Source organism: Triticum dicoccoides, chromosome 2B, assembly GCF_002162155.2.
Source record: "Triticum dicoccoides isolate Atlit2015 ecotype Zavitan chromosome 2B, WEW_v2.0, whole genome shotgun sequence".
Taxonomy (NCBI): Eukaryota; Viridiplantae; Streptophyta; class Magnoliopsida; order Poales; family Poaceae; genus Triticum; species Triticum dicoccoides.
Window position 1 is genome coordinate 324,659,411 of NC_041383.1, and position 7,254 is coordinate 324,666,664.

The following is a 7,254-nucleotide window of genomic DNA, read 5'->3' on the forward strand; positions in this document are numbered from 1 at the left end:
GAAGTAGACAGCGGCGGAGCTCCTGGACACGGTGGCACGGCGTGGGGTGGACGGAGGGCGTGGCTACGGCGTGGGGGTGGCGGCGATGGCGTCGGCCATGGCTGGGGCGTGCGAGGGGGGGGAGCTGGAGAGGAGAGGGGGTGTCTGGGGGTTCGGGGGAGAGAGGGAGGCCGATCCACGGCGTTAGCCGGGCGAGGGAGGCGGCGAGGCGGCGAGCAGCTGCGTGGCGAGCTGCGGTGCCGCCGCCGAGCACCTTGGCTGCCTGCCTGGCGAGCCAAGCAGCTCGCTGGAGCGGTGGCCGGGCTGGGCCGGCCAGGTGGGCTGGCTGGTGGGCCTGCGGCGGCGCCAGGTAAGTTTCCCCTTTTTTTCTATTTCTGTTTCTTTTTTAATATATCTGCAACTTTGTTGAATTTAATAAAATACCTAGGCAACTTCAAAAATCACCAAATTACTCCTGGTCCATAGTTGGATTATTTCCAACATGAAACATTTTAGTTTGGAGGTATTTGAGCATTTAAATATTTTATATAATTTTAAATGCCCAAATTCAAATATTTATGATTTAATTCAAAAACCCTAAGATGGCCTAGGAAAATGTGCACCACTTTTGGCAGGGGTTCTGAACCAAGACAAAAATGATGGGCATTTTAGAAGGGCATTTCAGGTTCATTGAAAAAGTTTTTAGTAAACCCTAGTTGGTTTCAGAGGGGACTGGGGGTTCTGTCATCCCCATTTCAAGTTTCTGATGAAAAAGTAAACATGATGCAACACTCTAATGCATGGCTAGCTAGGATGTGACAGTAAGTCATCGTGAAATTACACGCTGCGCTGACTTGGCGTCCATAGTACGAAAGTACTAAGCGATGGAAAGCGCCTGGAAAACCGAAATTAATTTTTGGGACAATCCGGCCCTGAATACAACCCCAATCCGAAATAAAAGGGTGCATCATCGCCAGGCACCTGGGTTAAATACCAAAAAGCAAAAACCCTCTATAGGGCATGGAACCGTAATAGAAGGATGGCTCAATGGACCGTGCAAAATTCTTAGCTCAGAGGGCGCCACCCCAACTCATAGCCTTAGAGCATGTTGGATACTATGGCAGGTGGCCAAAAGTGGCGAAGAGCTTCTAACTCCAGAGCACCAGCCCAAGGATACTAGTACGGTATTAACAGTCTTCGAGACTTTCGCATCAAATAATATGCGGAAACGAACACTCCGTAGCCTTGCCGTAGTCTACCAAGTAGCAACAATAAACCCATGGAGTGACACGGCTATTACCTTTAATGCCAGTGAAGAACCTAAATTCTGAATAGCCCGAGCACCAGCCGCATTGGTCCTCAGTCCAATAGTGGACGGCTTTCGCCTTACCAAGGTACTCATGGACGGTGGCAGCGGATTGAACCTCATTTACGAGGAAACCCTCCAAAAAATGGAAATAGACTGGAGCCACATTGAGTGAAGCAGCACAACCTTTAGAGGAATAATCCCCAGTCGGGAAGCATGCTGTACAGGAAAAATCACACTGGATGTGGTGTTCGGCACGCCGGATAATTACAGGTCCGAGGAGGTCATGTTCCAAGTGGCCCCATTCAGCAGCGGATGCCACGCTCTATTAGGGCGAGAGGCATTCACAATTTTTCAAGCTATACCCCATTACGGGTACATGAAGCTCAAAATGCCCTGGCCCAACGGAATCATCACTCTTGCTAGTGACCCGGACATAGCACTCCGCGCTGAAAATAAGACAGCCGCACTGGCCCTTGAGGCACTATCCGAAGCCCTAGTGGCCGAGGAACTCACTGCGCTGCACTCCACGGTGAATAGGTACTGTGTGATACTCGATAAGAGATCCAAGTCCACCTCCTTTAAACCAGCGGACGAAATAGTCAACTTCCAAGTCCATCCAACGGACCCTACAAAAACGGCCTCCATCGGGACACAATTAACCCCTGATGTAGACGCCGCACTACGAGGATTCCTACGCGAAAATTGGGACATATTTGCCTGTCATCCTTCAGACATGCCAGGAATCCCACGCTGGCTGGCCGAGCACAGCCTAAACATCCTAAAAGGATTCAAGCCAGTCAAACAAGCTCTTCAGCGTTTCTCCGAACCAAAGAGACGGGCCATGGGAGAGGAGCTAGCCAAACTGTTGGAGGCCGGATTCATCAGAGATATAAAACATCCGGACTAGCTAGCAAACCTGGTGATGGTACCAAAGAAGGACAAATCCTGGCACCTATGCGTCGATTTCAAGGACCTTAACAAGGCTTGCCCAAAGGATCCCTTCCCCCGCCCCCGCATCGATCAAATTATCGACGCTACCGCAGGACACGATTCATTGTGCTTCCTCAACGCATACTCCGGCTACCACCAAATTAAGATGGCGGAGCCTGACCAAGCTGCAACGGCATTCATCACCCCATACGGCCCATTCTGCTTCAAGACAATACCCTTCGAGCTCAAAAACGCTGGCGCAACATATCAGCGCATGATTCAGACATGTCTGGCAAACCAGATCGGCAAAACAATGGAGGCATACATAGACGATGTGGTCGTTAAAACCAAGCATGTCGAAACTCTAGTAGACGACTTGAGGCTCACATTCGATAATCTCCAAACATATGACATCAAGCTCAATCGAGAAAAATGCGTTTTCGGCGTACCAGCCGGAAAGCTCTTGGGCTTCATTGTATCCGGTAGAGGAATTGAAGCAAACCCAGCCGAGATCCGATCTCTGTCACAATTGGATATCCCAAAGGACCTCAAACAAATACCAAAATTGACTGGATGCATGGCGGCCCTAAGCCGCTTTATCTCCCGTTTGGGAGAAAAGGCATTACCCCTTTATAGCCTCCTCCAACGCACCGAACACTTTGAGTGGACGGATGCCGCCACAGCCGAACTCGAAGAAATAAAGGCCATATTGGAAACAAACTCGGTCCTGGCCGCGCCCAACATGGGCGAACCAATGCTATTATATATCGCGGCAACTCATCAAGTTGTGAGCGCGGTGCTTGTTGTCGAACGAGAAACGGACGGACACAAGTTCCCCCCTTCAAAAACCAGTTTACTACGTGTCCACTGTCCTAACTCCATGGAAGTCATGGTACCCGCATTATCAAAAGATAGCATACGCGGTGTTCATGGCATCCCGGAAGCTGCGACACTACTTTCAAGAGTGTTCGATAACAGTAGCCTCCGAAGTACCTCTTAATGACATTATAAACAACTGCGACGCGACGGGCCGGATTGCCAAATGGGCCATTGAGCTCCTCCCGTTCGACATAGCCTATAAGCCACGGCGAGCTATTAAGTTGCATGTTTTAGCCGACTTCGTCGCCGAATGGACTAAAGCCGAACTCCCTAAAGAGTACGGCGCATATTCCAACTGGATCATGCACTTCGACGGCTCCAAAATGTTGGCTGGTCTAGGGGATGGCATCGTTTTGACGTCCCCAACCGGAGATACGGTTCAATACGTACTCCAGATAATGTATACGGACTCCAACAACGCAGCCGAATACGAGGCCCTTCTCCACGGCCTCCGGATGGCAGTCTCCATGGGCATTCAACACCTAGAGGTGCGCGGGGATTCGAACCTCGCGATATCCCAAATAAATGGAGACTTTGATGCCAAGGATCCGAAAATGGCAGCTTATCGCAACGTCGTCCTAAAAATGTCAGCTCGGTTTGAGGGGCTCAAATTTCACCATATAGCCTAGGATAACAACCAGGCAGCAGACGTATTGGCGCGCATTGGCGGAAAGCACGATGCCTTCCCTCCCAACATCTTCCTAGAGAGGTTGTTCAAGCCATCCATACTATGGGAAGGGGATCCGAAAAGAACAACCCGGACCCAACAGCACTGCCTGACACCGAACATTCTGACACAATCGATGGTTCTGCCAACGAAATAACATCTTCAGCCCACATAATAATGGCAGTCATTGCCCCGTGGACGGAACCATTCCTAGCCTACATTAACCAGGCAGGAACTTCCTGAGGACCAAAACGAGGCCCGCTGCATAGTGCGGCAATCTAAAGCCTATAAGGTCCATGAGGGAGAGCTTTACAAGAAAAGCACAACTGGAGTCCTTCAAAGGTGTATCTCCGAAGAGGAAGGGCGGAATCGTCTGGCTGAAATTCATGCCGGACTCGGCGGGCACCACGCTGCAGCCCGGGCCCTTGTAGGCAAGGCCTTCCATACAGGATTTTTTGGCCGATGGCCCGGGCAGATGCTCAGGACTTAGTCCAACGATGCGTCGGTTACCAGCTCTTTGCTAATCAAAGCCACATGCCACCCACCGCCCTCAAAACTATACCCATAACCTGGCCCTTCGCGGTTTGGGGGCTTGACATGGTTGGACCCCTTAAAGGAGGAACCCACAAGCAAAAATACCTACTGGTCATGGTGGATAAATTAACCAAATGGATAGAGGCCAAGCCTATTAAGACGGCCGAATCCGGACCAGTGATAGACTTCATATCAGGGGTCGTACACCGTTACAGGATCCCCCATAGCATCATCACTGATAACAGCACGAACTTTACGGCCGACGAGTTCAAACTCTGGTGCAAAAACATGGGCATCAAGCTCGACTATGCTTCAGCCTATCACCCTCAAACTAACGGTCAAGTCGAGCGAGCAAATGGTCTAATCATGAGCGGCATCAAACCCAGACTAGTGCGGTCCCTCAAGGAATCTAACACGCACTGGGTAGAGGAGCTCGACTCTGTACTCTGGGGGCTGCGGACCACGCCGAATCGCACTACCGAATTCACACCATTCTTTATGGTATACGGCATAGAGGCAGTTTTGCCCTGCGATATAATTCATGACACACCTCGCGTGCGCATGTATGAAGAAAGAGAAGCCGAGCTTGATCGGCAGGACAGTTTGGACGCCTTGGAGGAGGAGCATGACGTGGAAAAAGCCCATTCCGCATTCTATCAACAGCAGGCTCGAAGATATCAAAGCAGAGAAGTACTGGCCAAAACTTACAATGTTGGCGAGTTAGTTCGACGCCTGCCGGACAAGAAAAAGGACAAACTCAAGCCCAAATGGGAAGGTCCCTTCATCATCGACCAAGTCCTGACCGGCGGAGTGTACCGTCTGCGAAATGCATCGGACAACCGACTCGAGCCGAACCCATGGAACGCAACCCGTCTCCGAAGATTCTACGCCTAGCGCCAGATTCTGAGTTTGTCTCCTTCCTCCGTCTATATTTTATAAAGTAGTTGTCTTACATTTCTCCCCTTCTCCCCCCTTTTTCTCTTATAGCCTTTGAAGGCTCGTTCGCGCTTTGTCCGCACACACTTGACGCGCTATCCGCGCTCATTATACCTGGGGGCTTCTTTAACAGAAGCTTATTTATACGGGCTTCATGCCCAACACATGTGTCACACTTCCGCATGTACCTTTTACTCACCATTATATGCATCGATATGACTTAAGTTTTGGCCAAGCTGTGTTGCTTGGCTCCTGTGCTTACCCCTATGTTCCCGATTGTTCAGCTAGGTGGTAAAGGGAGCACCTCTGCGATTGTTACTGCCGGGTCAGCCGGATGTGTACCTCAGACTAGGTGAAGCCGAAATCTAGCATTCTTAAGGGAATATTTGGTCGGTGAACTAAAAGATGATTTCTTACCTATTTTATTTATCTACCCCCAGATGTTTTTTCTACTTTTTTCGCAGTCCACACATGCACTTTAGAGCATGCCTCCCAGGGAAAGGAACCCCTAACAGAACTATTCTCCCTGGAAGATGTTTCTTACTAACCATGTAATATAACATAACTAGTTGGGCACTTGTCTGATAAAGCACTAATGACCCCTATGCCTGGTCTCCACGCATGTCCCGGTTCTTATATAACCACGAGGATATTCGGACACACTCCGGACTATTGGGTCCCGAGGTTGAAGCGAAAAGGTCCGCTATGACAAACGATCAACAATCCGGCTAGAAGGCATTTTACATGTCATCTTAAATTACACAGTCAATTCGGCTGATTGTATTCCTCTTCAATGCCATCTAGTAGGTTGTCTAGTTTACAGTCCTGCTGGGAATACTTTGCGGCCAACTCTACTTGGCCATATACTAAGCTCACAGGGATCTCCTTCCCATCGGGCCCCATAGGTCCGACCTCGGCCATGTGGTTTGGGTCAGCCTTCGTCTACCGCGTCTTCACCATGGCCCAGGCCTCCCTGGCGCCTTGACGGCAAGCCGATATCTTCCATAGTCGGAAGCACCGCCGCGCTCCCTGAAGCCTCTCTGCAAGCTCTCCAAGGCCTTCGGGCAGGGAGACAGATGGCCACAAGGCCTGCGCGATGCCTTTCATCACTTGCCGAACTCGTTCGTGAAGTTGCAAGAGCTCGGGAAGAAGATCACCCGTAGAACTAGGAATTTCCTCTTCAGGACGGCCTATGAGCATACCTACAGACATACCTCTGTTAGTCGACTTCCTCGCCGAACTCATTTTCAAAGTTCCTTCAAGCACTTACTAAACATGCCGCGTCGAAGCCGCCGATTCTCCTTAATGGAGTCAGACAGCTGGGCACGAACATCCTTTAGTTCCTCACCCAGCTGGGTGTTGGCATCTAGGAGATTATTTTTCTCTTGCCTCACCCTTGTAAGCACATTCTCGCCGGCCTTTAACCGGCGCATGAGTTGTTGCTTGTCCGGATCTATCCCGGCGCCATCTGCAATATCATTGTCAGACTTATACACACGCCGCACTTCACAAATTAATTATATTTTGAAGCATATATTACCAGAGGGGGTCTCTTGGGCTTCCCCCGCTGCGGCTAGTGCGGCCTCAAGTTGGGCTTTGCACTCTTCCAGCTCCTGGGACAGTTGGGTATTCTTTTCTGTAAGATCTTGCACAATAAATGATCCTTAAATCAGTTATTCTAACTATTTCAAGTCTCGGGGGCTACTGGCATATATAGCTGTCGAATTTTCTCACCCGTATGTATTTTACATACTATTCCGTGGCTCTGGTTAGACCATTTTGAGCAGCACGGAGGTGCGCATCTCCTGAATTGAAGGCATCCAATGCCTTGGGGGAGAAACATGCGTCACGAAGAACTATCCAGCGATGCCTGTGATTCATGGCACTCTCCACCTCGGAATTGGTGGTAGATAACCTGTCGGCATCCACTGTCGGAGGAGCATCCGACGCACGCCTCGTGTTCACCTGCACTTCTGGACCTGGCTTTGGAGCCTGGCGAGCGGAGGATTGATTGGCAACC